The 14,774-nt window shown below is 43.1% G+C and overlaps 1 protein-coding gene across 4 annotated transcripts in view; it reads right to left on the bottom strand.

Moving 5' to 3' along the window:
• Positions 1 to 14,774, bottom strand: part of ASTN2 (astrotactin 2) — a 2,754,112-nt gene that overhangs the window by 1,785,112 nt on the left and 954,226 nt on the right. The gene's annotated exons all lie outside the window — the stretch shown is intronic.

Raw genomic sequence — 14,774 nt, 5'->3', positions numbered from 1 at the left:
ATCAGACAAGTACTCTGGCCCAGACCGATGGACAGCTCTGTGCATAAGGGTCAGCATTTTAAAAAAGGCCCTTTTTTCTGACAGATAACCAGTGTAGATTGATCGGATGGGTCAGCATTGACACTCATCTGGGAAGTACCAGGCAGGCCACTACATTTTGGACCATCCACAATTTTTACAGCAGATATTGAGGAAGGCCTACATTTAGAGCATCAGCAGTCCAGTCTGGACACTACCAGGGACCAGAAGGACAGTACTCCTTACAGGTAGAGAGAGGAGTTATAAAACTTCTTTGGCCATACGCATATGGTCAAAACAAATGCCAACAACCGTGTTAATCTGAACTTGGAGTGTCAGCAGGTTCCCAATCTTGATACTCAAGTTCTTTTCTACATCAGTTCGGACCTTAGGTTGGGTGGTCTCATCCGGCCAGTGCACCTGTATTTTCAAGATAAATTTATAGCCAAAGCTAAAAACCTCAGAATTATCCAGGTTGCACTAAGGTTGATTAAGACTTATCCATTGAAAAATCTCAAATAGACAAGGCTTGATAGCCTCTTGATCCACTATCTCATCTTTTTTAAATGAGAAGAGTAACTGAGTGTCATCGGCGTAGCACACTATTTTGGCCCCAAAGTACCTGACCAAAATAGACAGAGGGGTCATGTTTATGTTAAACATTGTAGGGCTAAGGGCCAAGCACTGGAGTACTCCCGTTGAGATGATACTCTTGCAGGAGGAAAAAGGAGGCATCCAAACCTCTTGATATTTGTCCTCTAGAAAGGATCTTAGCCAGTCTAGCACTGAACCCCTAATGCCAATCTCGGTGAAGCACAAGCAGCCTGGAATGCGGCACTGTATCAAATGCAGCTGAAAGACCTAATAAGACCAGATTCATTGTCCAGAATGTACCTTATGGTTAGAATTTAGAAACAGGAGTAGGTTCACAGTACATATCGGGTGCTCAGTTATCATAATGATCAGGCAACCTAACTTAAATTGACTGACAGCTTTATCTGGAAGAATGAAGAAGTCAATTCTAGAATATGATATACACCAGCAGAGAAAAAAAGTATATTGTCATCTAAGGGATATTTTTTGCCTGAAGGCCATATTTATCATTATGTTACTTTGCCTTTGCACCATGAAATAAGGTGCAAGAGTGACACAACAACAAAGTCAGATTAATCAAGCACCGCAAGGCCACCTTGTATGGCCCTGAGTGGCTTAAATAATGTGGAGTAATGCAAGGCAGTGCACATTGCTGCCTTGCATTACTCTGCCCCAGATTTACCGACACTGGTATACCTGGGATTGCATCAAAATACTAGCTTTTCCCAGGGGAGGTGCAACGAGGAGAAATATCTTTATTTCTCCTTTTTGTGTCCTCTTTCTAAACGTGTTGCATTCTACAGAAAGAGGGAAATGTCTCTGAGGATTGTTTTTGTGCAGGAAAGTGATCCTTCCCGCACAAAAATAATTGCACCTGCAATGCAGGCACCCCTGCACCATCGTGCAAGAGTGCCTACATTGGCGCAAGGCACATAAGGCGCCAGCGCAAGGAAAGAACAGCAATGTGCCATATCATGTTAAATACGGCACAGTCCTGCCCTTTCCTTTCATGCAATGCAGAGCAGCAAGATGGGTTTTTGCGCTGTATGAAAGAAGGATAAATCTGCCCCTTAGTGTCCCTTAATCTAAGAATAGTACATTATCTCTGAAGAGTGCATTTTGGTGGTTGTATATTCCAGTCCATGGATTACAGTATTAATAAAGGCTCCAAACCTGTTGTTTTGTTAAAAAAAAAGAATTTTGCCACAGAAGTGGATGTTTTTACAGTTCTGTGCATATCAAGAATATAACGTAATATGTTGTCTATAAACTATAGATTACAGAATTATCTAGAAGTCCCGAATATTGGAAAGCGCACACTGAATAGTTTATTTATTTATTTATTTGCCGTCAGTTTTACATTGATATATATCATGATTTGTAATGTGTTCTGTATGAAGTGTTCTGTTGCTTTTGCGCCTTGCCCCTACATATGAAAATATTAAACAAAAAAAATTGTGCGGGAAATATTTAATGGCTGGCACAGTACTTTACATAGTAAGCATTTCATACAAAATATATGTATTATGATATAAAGCAATATAACACAGTGACCTGCAAAACATAGCGATATAAGACAGTTAAGTATTGTGAGTAGGGTATGAAAATTTAAGAACATTGTAGTATTTATTTATTGATTTTTATTTGTTTATACATTTTTATATAGCGCGAACATGATCCCGAAGGATATCAGAGCGCTTTACAATTGGAGGGAAGGAAGGTAACAAATGCATTACTGGCATCAAAAGAGAATACCAAACAGAACAGGTACAAAACAAACGGGGTAAATAGAGAGTAATACAAAAACTAGTACATAGAGAGCTAAGAGGGCATCAAATGATAGGTTAAAGAAGAGTAGAACCCAGAGCAGGTCGTAAGGTTGTAAGTCCAATGACTTAGAGCCGATGATCCAAACCCATTTAAGGTAAGGGAATCTTTTAGCTTCCAATTTGAAAGCAACCGTGGAGGAGATTCTGCATACTTCCGGTGGAAGAGAGTTCCAGATCTTCAGGGCAGAGCCGGAGAAAGTGACACGTTCTCTTTTTGTGAATGAACTGTGGTTTCAGGAGGAAAGAGTTAGCATTTCTTGAGGGTCTACCACCTCGGAATACTTCTAGCTTTTGCCCTAGATAACTGGGGGCTTTGAATGGAGGTTTTTGTGAGACACACAGGCAATTTTTAGCTGAATTTGTGCTTCGTAGGGCAACCACTTAAGGGATTTTAGGACTGGGGATATGTGCACATTTCTTTTGGTATCAGTAAACAATCTAGCAGCAGCGTTCAATGATGCCCTTAGTGGAGCCAAGGTATATTTGAGGATTCCACAGAGTGTAGCACTGCCATAGTCTAGTCTCATCAAAACTAGCGCTTGGCCACCTGCTTGAAATCAGCTTGTGGAAGGAATGGTTTGATATTCCTGAGTATCCTCATCAGGTGATTAGCTCCCTTGCACACATTTCTGATATGATTCTTCATGTCCAGATGCTTGTCCAGGGTGATTCCGAGAGATTTGGCTGAGTCAATAATGAGTGGGAGGGGGAGGGGGGAGTTGAAGGCAGTGATGTGGATCATCCAAAGGACTAATTTGTGGATGTGAATCAGAGGAGAAATGAGAAGGAATTCCGTTTTGGAGGTTTTGAGCAGGAGGCGGTTCTCGGGTAACCAGTTTTGAGTAGATGTTAGAGTAGTGTTGAGTGATATGAGGTTATCCAGGGAGGAGATTTTCAGATAAAGTTCTGTATCATCCGCATACAAATGAAAGACGATGTTCATGGAATTTAATGCATTAGCTAAGGGTTCCAAGAATAAGTTGAAAAGTATAGGAGCTATTGCAGACCCTTGGGGGACCCCCATGGATACTGAGAGGCCTGGGAGAGAGAGTGGTTTGCCTTGACTCTTTGTGATCTGTGGTGGAGGAAGGACGAGAACTGTTGCAACACCAGACCAGAGAGGCCCATCCTGTCCTTCAAAATGAATAGGAGGTTGTCGTGATTGACAATGTCAAACGCAGAGGAAAGGTCAAGGAAGATTAGGAGGCAATATTAATTTTGGTCAAGCATTTTTAAAATGTCAATCATAACGTGAGAGCCGACTCAGTGCTTTGCCCACTCCGAAAGCTAGATTGATTCTTGTGCAGGAGTTGGAAATTCTCGATGTGAGCACAGAGTTGTGATTGGAAGCATTTTTCTAGGAGTTTGGCTAGAGTGGGGATGTTAGAGATAGGGCGGAAGTTGCTAAATTTAGCACTATTTGCATTCTTTTTTTAGTATAATTGTTACCTGAGCTTTTTTTAGGCAATCTGGGATCGTGACAGTGAGTCCATGACAATCTTTCTCGTCCAGATGGGGATGATGACATCCTTGATTTCTTTGAAGATAGAAGGTGGCAACGGGTTGCTGAAGTGATAAGATGGATTGATACTCTGAAGAATCTTGTTGATGTCTCTTTCACTGAAGGGAGTAGAGGTGTCCCATGAGGCATTGTTCTTGGTGCTCAGGCTGATTGCTTTGAGCATCTCTAAGAGGGCAGGAGCTGGCGTGGACCCAAAGGATGGCAATAGAGCCTTCTTAGAAGCAAGTTCAATATTGATAAGTCTTGATTTCTCAGTAAAAAAAGCAGCCAATTCGTCGCATGAGGGTGGGGTGACTCCAGAGTCAGAGTGGTTTGGAGTTGCCACTGATTTCTGTTTAGGCAGTTCAAAAAGTTTCTTGGGACGATTAGCGGCTTGATCAAGTTGGGACATGAAGCACTCTTAATTTGTTTGTTGTAGCAACTCCAAACCTCTCTAAGGAGTTTTAGCTGATCCGAGGAAATTTTGGATCTCCAAGATCGTTCAATTGCCCTAAGGTTGCGGCATTCTGATTTTAAATTGTCATTGAACCACAGTTTGGATATTTTTGTTGGGGCATTTTTTTTGTTGGAGTGGTGCAATGGAATCCACGATGCTAGAGATAGTAGAGTTGTAGAAATCAGTGAGTACCTGAACCTCAGACAAGTCAGCGTGGGATGAGAAGGCATATTTACAGTGGGTTGCTAGTTCATCCGTATTGATAGATCTGAGGTCTCTTTTCCAGACCTTTGATTTAATTGGTAGAGCCTTCCTCAAAGACACCTCCCTGTTAATATAAAAGAAGATGCTGTGATGGTCGGACCAATCACAAGGGGTAATGGTATCCAGTGTGATGGTGTGTCTTTTGGTGATGATGAGATCTAGAGTTTCTCCTTTATTATGGGTTGGCCGTTCAGTGTTGAATCAACTCTTGATCACTTAAGAGTGATTTAAGACATGTTACAGCTTGGTCATTGGGGTTAGGCCAGTGAAGGTTGAAATCACAGAGGAAGATTTGGGATATTACGGAGTCGACATTGCCAGAGATGATTTCCATTAATTGTTCGATGAAGGGGAGATTGTCCCCCAGGGTGATAAAAAGTGTGAAGTTTGCAAATCGGAAGGTTGTTACTTGAAATGTTGAGACAAAGGTATTCGCAGGAGGATGGCGTAGAAGACTGAGTAGGAAAGAGAGAGGGCGGTCCGATGTAAACAAGCTAAGCCACCACCCAGGTTCAAAGCTCTGTCTAGACGAATTATGTAGTGGGTAGAAGGTACTAGGCGATCTAGGATAGGAGTGGAGGAGGGATTGAGCCAAGTTTCAGTGAGGATTATGATGTCTAACTCATTGTGTTGGATGAGGTCGAAGATATCATAGGCATGTTTACTGGCTGACCTGCAGTTGAGTAGTCCGCATTTAAGTCAAGTCAAGTCCTCCCCCCCCCATTTAAGGGGGGAGGAGTCTGGATGATATTCACTCTCATGAGGTTGTCATTATTAATGACTCTAAGATTGAGAGGGGGTTCTCCGTTCAGGTTAGAGTGGATGGCATGAATTTGCCCCGGAGGGATCGTGTTGTCTAGAGTAGGCGAGTAAGAGTTGAGTAGGTCATCAATATCATTAGGCAAAACATAGGCCTTCAATCTTCTGGGGCAGGAGGGGGCGTTAGGTAGGTATGGTTTTTGGGATAGAGGGGGGGGGACTGGTCAAGGCAAACTCTATCACTGGAGTGGGCTCTGGGCAAATTCGCAGAGGAGAGGAGGGAGCTGATCAAGGGGACATGTTCAATTGAGAGGGCTTTCAAGTCATATAGTTTGATGGTGAAAAGGTGCAGTATCACAGCCAAGATCTATTTATAGGGAGCAACAACTATTTTACAGTTGAAAAGTGACACTGAAACAGTAGCTTTTCTGCTCTTTTTAATAAGCCCACAACCTGAGTGCAGATCCTGACCAGGATTGATAGAGAGTGTTCATCTTCTTAAAGCAAGGAATTGTTAGGAGATTGTTATTCATGTCCCAAGGGTATTGTCTGCCTATGGTGGTTCACTAAAACATGACTTTCTTTGGGATGCAGGCTGATGTACAGATGCTTCTCACCACTATGTGGTGCAATTCAGTAGACTACAGATGAGACAGGAGATGGCCAACCTTTGTTGTGCCAGTTGCCAGTCTTGCAGGTGCATGGAGGGCTTTGTTGAAGAGGGATAGATACAGGTTGGGAATTCCAGAGAGTAGGGAGTTAACATGGTCTAATCTTAAAAGGCCACAAAGCTGGTCTATCAACTTGAAGTACTGATCTAGGATACAATGCTTTCTTTCCAAAAGTTACACTTTTGCCATTGTATTGATGTGTGTTTGAAGGTTAAAGTTTCTGTTCAACAGTATTCCAAGAGATTTTGAGCACCCATTAGAAAGGATATACAGACCAGCAACAGTGAAGTTACATTTGAATTTAGGGTGAGGCTGACAAGGTTTTATTATTTCCAAATTGTCAATAAGTAACAACGCCTCAGACTAAAAATGATTGGGGTGTAAACTCGTACTGACAGTAGTGGCATGTCATGAAAAAGAGTTGGACCTATAATGACAAATAAGACTCTTGAAGGAGAAATATGTTCCAATGCATTCCATTCAAATGTTAAAACAGAAAGCTTTATATGTAAATAATGCTAAAAGCATTTCCATTCCAAGATCTACCCCTACAATTTCTCCTTTAGTTGTGCCCTTAAGAAAGGTCCTGATGAGATAGATGATGGTGCATAATTCTGTTGAGTGTAGACAAAAATAAATTACACCAGTCATTCCATTTTCTTTCTTTTTTAATTCTCCCTTTACTTCCACCCCACAACTTGCTTGCCCAGATAATCACTGCCTTTGCTCCTGTAGCACATATACCTGGAAAATCTTCCTGTGCCTAAGGAGCACAAACTTGGTCATTCACTCTCCCCACCGCCCGCAAATAAGATAAAGCAAAATGAAAGAAATTGGCCCTAACCTCAGCTATTGAATATCAATAATATTCTTTTTCCATGGTATTTAAATATAATGTCCTATCACTTGAATGGCAATTGGTGAGTGGCTTCCATGTTAAATAGTTAAGATTAATACCTTTGAAAGGCTCTGGTGAGTAGAGGTAGCTTCTTCAAATAATTATTTGTTTAGTCACTCAGCCCTGGATTTAGAAATAAAATGTAATTCATTTCTGAATAATAACATACCTTTAATTTGGCAGGCAATTAAAGTGGTACAACAGTCTTGCTTGAGTTATTTTTTTGGGTCTGCAGATTCACTACTTACACATGGCTGTTAGAAATGGGGTCTCTAGTAGGCAGTGGTTTGCACCCTGTCCAAGTAGGGACCCTTACTCTAGTCAGAGTAAGGGAATGTCACAGCTATGATAACCCCTGCCCGCCCCTTGGTAGCTTGGCACAAGCAGACAGGCTTATCTCAGAGGCAATGTGTAAAGCATTTGTACATATACACACAGTAACACAGTGAAAACACTACAAAAGGAGTCCACACCACTTTACAAAGATAGGCAATATTTTTCTGATTAAAACAAGGCCAAAACAACAAAAATTGATGGATTCGTCACGTTTAGCACAAAGTACCTGGGATGCATCCCGAAAACAGGTGCAGGGGAGGTGAGGCGCCAGAAAAAACAAATCAATGCATTGGTTCCTTACTCCCAGGGGAGGTGATGCGTTGGTTCCTTACTGCCAGTGGAGGTGATGAGTGGGTTCTTTACTGTTATACAGAGGAGGTGATGGGTCGGTTCCTTACTGGAAGGGGCAGTGATGCATCATTCTCCAGACGCGTGGCCCCGGTTCCTTTATGCTGGGCTACTTCGACGAAGAGACAGCGTCAAAGTACCATGCTTCGAAAATGCAGGTGGGTTTGTGTCGTGAAAACAGGTGCTGAGAATCGATACAGGGATTTTCTCTTCAGTCCTGCAGATTCTACTTACAAGGACCCAGGAATTGGATTTGGCACCACTTGGCAAGTGAGGGCTCTCAGCAGAAGAGCCTAGGTACTGCTAGGTGAAGTCTTTAATAACCCTGAGACCTTCTTAAGATGAGGCAAGCACACACAAGCCCTTGAAAAGCCTTGAAAGCAGGATGTAAAAAAGCAAAGTCCAGTCATTTCACGCCCAGGGCAGAAGCAGCAAGCAGCAGGCCAGCACAACAAAGCAACAGGCATAGTGTCAGTCCCATCTACAGCATCCAGCTCTTCTTCCTGGTAGAAGGTCCTTTAGTACAGAAGTGTTATGATTTGAGAGTGCCAGAGGTCCAATACGTATACCACTTTCTGCCTTTGAAATAGGCAAACTTCAAAGGGAAGTTTTTGTAGTGCCCAAGACCCTGCCTTTCCCGACCTGGCTCCAGACACACTGCAGGCAGTGGAGATAGCTTTGTGTGAGGACAGGCACAGCCCTATTCAAGTTTCAGTGATAACTCCTCCCTCCACTCTAGCTCAAGATGGCCTATCAGAGTGGTGATGTCCCATGAGGATATTCAAGGCACACCTCAGCTCCCTTTATGTGACTGTCTAGAGTGAATGCACAAGAGCCCAACTGTCACCCTAGCCCAGATGTGGAACATACAGACAGGCAGAAGCACAGAAACGTTAAGCAAGAAAATGCCCAATTTGTAAAAGTGGGATTTTCAAACACGCAAATTTAAACACCAACTTCACCAAAATATGTATTTTTAAATTGTGAGTTCAGAGACCACAAACTCCAAATCTCTATCAGTTCCCAGTGGGAAGTTACTAATAAATGATATTTCAAGGCAATCCCCATGTTACCCTATGGGAGAGCTAGTCCTTGCAATAGTGAAATAACTAGGGAAGGTTTGGGCCGGGCAAGTGGGTGCCCTTGCCAGGTCAAAATGGCAGTCAAACACTGCACACACAGATAGTGCAGTGGCAGGTCTGAGAAAGGTTTGCAGGGCTACTCATGTGGGTGGCACAATCAGTGCTGCAGGCCCGCTAGTAGCATTTGATTTACAGGCCCTGTGTCCACCTGGTTCAGTTTTCTAAGGACTTACTAGTAAATAAAATATGCCAATCATTAACCCCTTCCATGCTGGTGACGAGCCCCAGCCGTCACGCTCCACGGTGCTCGTGTGCGGATGACGGCTGGGGTTCGTCACAACCCCGCCCTGTTTGTTCCGTGGCCGCACACGGGGGAATCGCGGCCGCACGGAAGGGGTTAATAAACCAATCACCAAAACAACTTTTACAGGGAGCACTTTTAATTTAGCCCTGGTCAGCTGTGGTAAAGTGCCCAAAGCCCTAAAACCAGTAAAAACGAAATGCAACACGCAGTCAAAAACAGGCGGTCAAAAGCAAAAAAACTGAGGAAATCATGCCAAAATATGCCAGATCTAACAATGGCATGGATGAGAATATACCATCATGTAGGTGTAGCATTATAGAACAAGAACCAAAGCTAACACTTCTTATTGAATAAAATTGCTAGGAAACTCAATCTGGGTGTATAGATTGGGATCTTCTTTGATAGAATATGGAGGTAGGTTTCACTTCCCTACTGAAATCTGAAGCTCTAAGACGACTTCTTCAACCAAAGTGAAGCTAAGAACATTGACCCTGATTCACGAAAGTAAGCTTGCTAGATCTATTTCTTCACCTAGGTGTAAAGGTGTTGCCATTTATCATTTCTGAGTGGAGATTTAGTTATAGGTGTAAGTTGAGGAGTCTCCCGTGTGAAGAACTCCAATGATTGACTTTACAAGTGTAAAGTTACTGTTAGTAGCATTTCCACCTGTTTGTGGAGCTCTCTGCCACTGGGGCAGAAATATCTATACAGGGTAATATAGGTAAATATAATAAAACCTAAAACTTTAAAATAAATAAAATTATTTAATGTAAAATAAAATTGTAAAACTATTCTGAACAAATAATACCACCAAGGACTACTTAAAGAAAAATGTACAACATTAGTTATCTTTGTGGCAAATTGTAAATTAATTTAAATAGATTAAAATGATCAAAATATTGTTTAAAACAATACTTTAACAATTGAAATGAACGTTTTCTTTATATTTATTCATAACAAAGTGTTTATAAGTTATGCTCTTAATTAGTTTTAACTTTTTAGACTTTGTAAACTGAAAAAATGTAATTTATTTTAAATTTAAGTTTAACATTAAATTTAAAAAAAGCATTAAAAAGTGAGGTATGATTCTTGTTCAAATGCGTAAAACCAGTGAAATTCACCAGTAATGGTTTCCGATTGGCACAGACACATAAAACAGATATAAAGATAACAACATGGCTGGTAATGCGGGTGATGGCATTTTGATAACTGTTGAATTTCAGTGGTGTCTGTTGCTAGACATATTGTGGACTTATCAAGTAAATAGAGGGGCTTGAAGCTCGCCCATTGCTATCACTAGTTGGATTTCCTGTCACTCCATTTTGCCTGCTTCTTATTCATGTTAGTTCTATTAACCTTGTATCTGTCCCTCCCATGAACATTTCTTCTTTACTATCACTTTTGATTAACTGGCTTCTGGGCTTCAACTGCTTTCTTTTCAAGCATTACTTTTTTATTTTCATTTAAGCTCTGCATGAGAGTGCATATTTTCCCAGCTGTCTCTCTCGAGTACTTCTCTCCCCCTGCACTCAGTGTTGCTCTCTCTCGGTGTACTTCTCCCCACCCCCTCCATGTTGCTCTTGCCATTATGTAATTCTCCCAGTTGCTTTCTCGCATATGTGCTTCTCTACTACCCGCTCCACTTTGCTCTCTCTGCAGTTGCTTCGTCCTCCCCCACCTGTGCCCTCCATGCTGCTTCCACCCACATGCCGCCCCCCCCATGTTGCTATCACCTGCCTATTCCTTCTCCTCACCCACTTTCAAAAACAATGCTTGGTTTGAAAACTAAACAAGAAAAAAAGTATCTGACCCATTTTGTACTTGCACACCTAGAAAATAATGTAGACGGGCACTTCAAAGACCTTTTTCTGTTTTGAATTCTTACTCCTTGAGGCTCAGCATTGGGATGTTCTATAGCATGACTATAAACCAGTGGCAAAGCCTATTGTTCCCGAAATCAATACCTATTGGATTTGCCAGTGCTTGTTTTATGTTGTACTTCATTTCCAAACCCTGAAGGCCGTGTGTCATAGGGGATGACCAGGCAGCCCTGAAAGAGGGTGCATTCCACCCCCTGTACTTCATTTCACTGTGTGATACTGAGCATTTTGCGGCCATATTATTGACAATGACCTTGTAAGTAAAGCTTTACACTTCAGAAAGAGAATCAAATCAGTGTGGCTATAAATCTCTTTGCTTAGGTATGTGGCTTGTTCTTCACTGTGCCCCTGCTGTCTGACATATTTAGCACTCTGTCCTGCAGAGCAGCACTTTATGATCTAACTGAAGACATATTTTACTATGGAGGAAAATAATGGTATTGTTTACCATAAAGAATCTTAATCTTATAGCAACTGCAATTTTGTCCCTCAATTGTCCACTGAACTTATTGAGCATAGTTAACCACTTGGATGCTAAGCATGAGCTTGGACATTCAATGTAATTTCCATTGAAATCAATGGAAACTCCATGACGAGCTGAGCTCATCATGAGCGTCGAAGGAGTTAAAGTAGCCTGTGATTCTGTGTCAGATATTAGTGATTCATAAGTGCCTTGCGGACTAAGGCCCTGATTTTGTATTAACAGATGGAATAAAGACTGTCTGAGTGGCAGAGAACTTTACATCTGACACTGTACCTTTACTCCGCCTGCCAGATTTAAAGATATCCACCAGCCCTGTGGAGCCCGTTATACATTGGCAGGAACCACTGTCATGGTGGTTCCTGTCAATATAGGAAAAGTTTTATGGATGGCTCAGTCAAACCTTTGTTTGATTTCACCACCAGGACATACATGGCGGTGACAGGCAATAAAAGCCATCTGACCGCCCACTCTAAATAGGGTGAACATTGAAATGGCTTCTCTGTAGCCGACCCAACTCCTTCGGGCTGTAAAAGCAAGGTTTACACTGATGGAGTCAATTTCGCTCCATCAACGTAAACCTGGAGGTCGGCCCACCTCTAAATCAGGGGGCGGACCGTGAGTTTGGATGAGAGGGTACTGAGGTTGCCATTGCAACAGTGTAACCTCTCCACCAAACTCTAATTCAGCCTCATAATTATGAACCTTAAACTGTGTATTAATTAAGAGGAAGCAGGGTCAGATGCTTTTAGAAACTTGAATTTATATTTAATATTTTGTAACTTGGACTCAGTCTCCTCTGCTTAAAAAGTATTTGAATTTGCCTTCTAGATGGTTTGTTATTGAGCACACTATCTGCACCCATATAGGGTCTAATATACACTCATTAATCGTGCTAGATTGCTTTGGAGAGCATATAGTCACATCCTCAAATACTATTTCTCGATGTATTGCTTTATGTTTGACTTCAGTCAAGGTAAAAGATGCAGATAATGCAGCCTAAGTCTTGTCTGTTTGGAGGTGTGGGGGGGGGGGGTTCTTAGAAAAATGTTTGTTTTAGGTAAGGAAAGGGTTGAAGAATATTTGGAGTGAAATAAACCTTTTTCCCCAAAAAAGTTTGAGCCCTCAGCAACTCAAATATTAACTTAATTTTAAATCATTTAGACTGTGAAAACCTAGATACAAATCCCATAAAAAGATTACTGTTGGAATTGGGGGTCCTTATTCCTCACCGCCGCCACCAAATACTGGAGGCGGGAGTCCCTGACCCCTCTTTTCAACGTTAAGCTAAGTAAAGACACCGTCTGAGATAGCCCTGCTCCCCCCCTTAGTAGCTTGGCACGAGCAGGCTTATCTCCAAGGCACGAGTGTACAATATGTGCAACTACACTCACAGCAACCCAATGAAGAAACCACAAATAAACTCCACACAAGTTTTTATAAAACAAGTATAAGCTTTATATAAGCAGATATACGATATGACCACATGATACAAAATCAACATATAAGAATGGGTAGTATTTCTTCCAGTGGGTTAGTAGGTTCTAATCTCAACCATCGCTTCTAACCAACAGTTAAGGTTACTTCTAAACGTTTCTAAAAGGTTAGGCAAGTCGTATTGCTAAAATGACACATGTTGCAAAAGAAAGAAATACTGCAATGCGTAACGATATTCTCTTGTACGGTGTAACAGAAAAATAATGCCATACGTAGCGCCACAGTCATATACTTTGCAGAATAATGCAATGCGTATCACTACCAGCATGCCCTGTACCAGGAAGAAACAAAGCAATGCGTCACGCTACAATCATGTACTGTGCAATAAAGGAATAATGCACTGCGCCACGTTATAATCAGGTACTGTGCGATGAAGAAATAATGCAATGCGCCCTGTTACAATCATGTACTTTTCAAGAGAAAAATAACGCAGGGCGTAGCGCACCAAGCATGTAGTTCGTCAGGCACAAATGAGGTCAGGCATCATACGACAGTTAGATAGTTTATTAGCAGCAATAATGCAAAGTGTAATACGACAGTTTAAGTGCTCCATTAACAGTGCCCCCAAAATGGATCAATGATGACACAAAAGTACTGCTTCTCACTCGGGCCCTGGTACTGCCCCTCCTTGGGCCAGCACGGGCCCAGATCCCTTCTGAAGCAACAGGCTCGCGCAGCTGACAGAAGCGAGAAGCCAAGAGAGCGTCCCTCTGGGCCTGCACCCCACCCCAGGTGGTGATCCACGTCACCTCGGGGGAGCAACCCCACTCTCCTCTCCTACTTCAGTGACTTGGGCCTTCATCCAGAACTCTGTCACGGGGTACGACGAGCTCAGGCCGGCGGCTCAGCTCCTCTGGGGTTAACGTACAGGGCCGCTGCTGTTTCACTCCAAGGGCCCAATGGCCTGGTCCTCCTTCCAGCGGTCTCAGTGACCACATAGACCCGCCCTCAGCACTGTGGAGACTTACTTTGAATTCGGTGCACACACTACCCAGGCACTCCTCACCAGCATCTCAGGTTGTGCCTCAACACGCATTCTGCGCATCCGAGACTCACCTCTTCTCTGGTGCTCACAATAACCCGGCCCTCTTCAACAATACCTCTGCTTGCACCTCGACACACACCCTGCACGTCCGAGTCTCTCCTCTTCTTCCGGTGCACACGATGTCCAGGCGCTCTTCACCAATGCCCTGGCTGCACCACGACATGCACTCTGCGCGTCCGAGTCTCACCTCTTCTCCCGGTGCACATGATGTCCAGGTGCTCTTCACCAATGTCCTGGCTGCACCACAACACGCACTCTGCGCGTCCGAGACTCACTTCTTCTTTCGGTACACACAATGACCAGGCGCTCCTCACCAATGCCCTGGCCTGCACCACGACACTCACTCTGCATGTTCGAGTCTCACCTCTTCTTCCCGTGCACACAACGACCAGGTGCTCCTCACCAATGCCTAGGACTGCATCACGACACGCACCCTGCACATCCGAGACTCAGCTTACTCCTGCGTGCCCACGATCACAAGGCACAACTTCTGAGGGTCTCAAGCTGCATAAGAACGCGCACACCACGTTGCTTGGGACTTCTCTGGAAACTTTTATGTTCCTGTGTTTCCAAACAGGGAGCCAGCTCCCGCACCTTGGGGTTACAAGACACAGCACAAAGTACAGTCTTCTTCAAGCAGGGGGACCCAGCGCCTCTAAGCACAGTCCCAACAGCCTCTCCCTTGGTTAGAACAGCAAACTGCAGACCAGCCCCAGATCATGAAGCAAGAATTGGTCTTTCCACAGCAGTCTCTTCAGTTGCTCCTTCTTCAGCAGAGGTTCTTCTTGACCACAGAATGGGTCCAAGCCT

This window comes from Lissotriton helveticus, chromosome 5_1 (genome assembly GCF_964261635.1).
Source record: "Lissotriton helveticus chromosome 5_1, aLisHel1.1, whole genome shotgun sequence".
In the NCBI taxonomy this organism is placed as follows: Eukaryota; Metazoa; Chordata; class Amphibia; order Caudata; family Salamandridae; genus Lissotriton; species Lissotriton helveticus.
Note: the sequence above shows the minus strand (reverse complement) of the source record. Positions and strands in the feature narration are given on the sequence as shown.